Source organism: Pollicipes pollicipes, unplaced genomic scaffold (genome assembly GCF_011947565.3).
Source record: "Pollicipes pollicipes isolate AB1234 unplaced genomic scaffold, Ppol_2.1 Scaffold_4002;HRSCAF=4701_pilon_pilon_pilon, whole genome shotgun sequence".
In the NCBI taxonomy this organism is placed as follows: Eukaryota; Metazoa; Arthropoda; class Thecostraca; order Pollicipedomorpha; family Pollicipedidae; genus Pollicipes; species Pollicipes pollicipes.
In genome coordinates this window covers 70,908-74,557 of record NW_023596420.1, presented here as the reverse complement: position 1 = coordinate 74,557, position 3,650 = coordinate 70,908, and positions in this window count along the sequence as shown.

The following is a 3,650-nucleotide window of genomic DNA, read 5'->3' as shown; positions in this document are numbered from 1 at the left end:
GGTGCGATGCGGCGCTGTGAGAGGCCACAGCCTGTGCACTCTTTCCTGAGCTAGCGTCTGCCTCGGCGTTTCCCACGCATAGCGCGTGTTCCAGTTAAGTTTGTGATAATGGGATCAAGACCACGGACGGGGCTAGCTGTAAGCACTCCTTGGTGAGCAGTAATGTAACTTTACTATTTTCGTTCTACTGTAATATCACTACAACACGCTGCCACCAAAGTAGGCTTTCAGTTTTTGAGCGGTAATCAAAAACGGCTGGCGATGTCCGATACAAAGCGATACGATTTCAAACCAATCTGGTGTGGCCGCTAATGCGCGAACCATTCCATACTTGTCAACCACGCTTATCGGAACCGTGTAACACTTTGGAAGGATATCTGTTCTGGATCCCTGGCGAAAAGGGCGCTATATGGTCTTTGACAAACCACGTAACCTCGGTCAGCCTCTGATAATCTTATGCTTCTTACGCACGGTGTCACCGCAGCCGGGTGGCCTGGTATGATGAAGTCATCCTTCGAGACATCAAGCTGTGATGGCCCTGCCTGGGGGCCGACACACGTGATGCAGTCCGTAAGATGTCCGATAAGAGCCACTGACTCCAAGCTTGCGTCCTCTTCATATGCGTGTGCGGTGTCAAGCATCAGATAAACCAGAGAGCAGCTCACGCATAAGTCGCCTGTATCACGTGAGCATCGACCCTTTCTTTTCGTCTGTATTGCTACCGAAGAGACACTGAACGAAACTACCAAAACAACGGGCGACAAGATATGGCTCCATGCTTATCTTCACCGCGGGGAAGGGTCACACAGGCCCCTTAGGCACAATCCGACGGCGTCGATTGCATGTTCTAGATAGCCCCGAAGATAGGGGTTGCCTGGCAGATGGCTTGTTATTTGTCCCAAACACCATCTGAGGGGCGGTGCCCGGCCGTTATGGCGTTTACACGTGAGTCGGCCACGTATTTCAATTACCCTTATACCTGTGGAAAATTGTTCAGCTCGTGCTCATTAGATATAATCACGACCGCACTGCCGAGGGATGGAAAATTGCCGGGTTGTGTAAAATAAATGGTCTCGTCGCTCTGATTTACTGCGCCCAAGACCTTGTTGCCATGCTTTCGATACTTATCCCGCTCAGGCCTTTAAGTCCCCACCGGGATCAACGCTGCCTGCGGTGTGACCGAGCTGCTAAGTTGTGTATCGCACCTGCTAATTCTCCACAACCCGCCTGTGCCATGACGGCTAGACGGAGGAGCAAGGAACTACAGCCCTCGCGCCGCTGGATGGCCCCGTCGCCTGCAATTCGAAAGAGTAACCTGTCCAGAATTCCGGACGAGACAAGCCTTAGCTCAGTGTCTGGTACTCGAGCGCAGGTCACTCCTGCCAACGCTATAACTGTTACGCACTTATACACAGCCCCGCCGTGGTCGTGCAGCCAGCTGGTGATAAGGTCACCTCCAGAGCCCTCGAGCAGTAATGAGAGTCGTCAGACGCACCACAGCGCCTGGTGGCCTGGAGGAGGCGCGGCGGCTCGTCACTCGCTAGTACACTTGTTCTCCGAGCTGAACTTCCCGCGAAGCCGACACTGACCCGAGTCGGACGACTGTTCCAGATGCACAGTTTTGTGCCTCACCTCGCCTCACCTCACCTTACCACGGTGGTGTGCCTCACCTCACTTCACCTTACCTCGGCGGTGTGCCTCACCTCACGATCATACCTGCACAACTGTAAGCATCCCGTGAATGGTCGGCGCCGACAAACGCGTCATCCGGCGACTGTCAGACAGCACCAGCCGACAGCTCCGGGCTGGCAGCGGTTGTCTGGCCGGACTGGTCCGGCTCCGATGGTCCGCATGATGGTCTAATGGGCCTGTTGCGTGTGCCCGGGCAGGGTTTTTGCTCTCACTGGGCAGTGGGCCAGCGCACGCCCACCCTGTCCTGATTAGCTCGAGCGGCCTCCTCCTGTGGTCTCCCGACGGGAGGCGCGCGAGGCGGCGTGGTGAGATCGCAGCGTCACGGCTGGCTCCTGCTCGGACAACCGTTGACACCGACTTGGTGGGGTTTGGACGCATCTCTTTCCCTCGCGGTTAGTTTCTTCATGTGCACGCGGGCTGTGCCGATGTTCTGTGGTGTCCTTACAAAAATAGGTGTGGTCCAATACAGTAGCGATATACAACTATACTGCGGGATGACTGACGGCGCCACAAATTATCCGTCATACGACGTCATATCTATAACGCTCAGCTGAACTAGACATCACTTGTCAGACATTAAGTATGCAGCAGACGGTACTAAAACATTGCCAGTTGGCAGTGTCAGCTCCAGCGTAATTCTCCATTTCCGGTAGCGCGGCAGCAATCGTCACCATGCCGGTTCAGTCTTAGCATGCGTCTCGCCGTAGCAGTGACGTCACCCGTATACGTGTTCGTGACGATAGCTTCGCTTGATAGATGATGGTATGCAATCGTGTTACCAATGGAACGACCCACGCACGGGAGCAGGCTGGCCAGTGCATAGTGAAGAGGTGTTTTCAATCAGTGCTGTACCGATTCATGCGAGCCCGAGCCTGCTATTATTCAGTCAGGAGTCCTTGACTTCTGTGAGCACGCCCAAATGGCGGCCTCGCTCTGCGCCCTCTGAACAGCTCATCGAAACGGGAATTAGACAATAAAAAGACCCTCTCCGCAGGGTTTTGTGGCTCTTTTCGAATTAACCCGGGTCTTGGCTACGCCTGCAATTAAGCATGCACATTAATATTCATTGATTTGTTCCAGCTTGCTAAACCCTGAATGAAATTAAATCGCATTACTTCATCCACCTTTGGCAAATGGCCGTTGGATTAGGCATGCGCTAAACGCGAGTTCATGTTAGTGGTTAGACGCAGTCAGCTAATGCATTAGCTGCTTCAGAAGTATAATACCGGCACATCGAGACACTCCCCTTAAATGTATCATGTAAGTGGGAACTAAACTGTCTCGGAAAAAGCCATACTCACATTACAGCTAAGCAATGATGTACTGGCATTTCTTCATTACATTCTGAACGCATGCTTCAATGCTCCAAATGCAATGCGTCACCTTGTTCGTGGCGAGCACTCATTAGCGACGTTGGCGTACCTCGTACCCGCCCACCTCTCCCCAGCCCGGTCGGCCGTTGGGTACCGGCACCTCGCACCCCACCCCCCCCCCCCCCACCCACCCACCTCTCTCGCAGCCCGGCCGGTCGGTGGGCACCGGTACCTCAGCACACATCCCCACCCACCTCTCCCGCAGCCCGGCCGGTCGGTGGGCACCGGTAGCGACCGCCGGCCCGGCGAGCGTGCAGCCGGCCGCGGGTGGCGTCAGTCGTCGGGCCGGCCGGCGTGAGGCGCCCGGTTACGTCAGATCATGATCCGACTCATCGGCCGGCGGCACCATCAGTTACGTCCGGCGCGGCTCATGTCGGAGGGCGGCCACCAGCGGGCCAGAGAGGCTAGGGGCGCGCCGCCCCGCCGGCTGGCGCAGCTAACAGCGTCACGCCGGATAACGGACCCCGGCCGGCCCCGGCCCGCGTCCATTCAGGTGTCGATCGAGACGGAATCCCGCCTGCAATGGGGCCAGCGAAAGTTGTGTCATTGCTCGTTATAATTACGCCGTGAATGCGAACATCATCC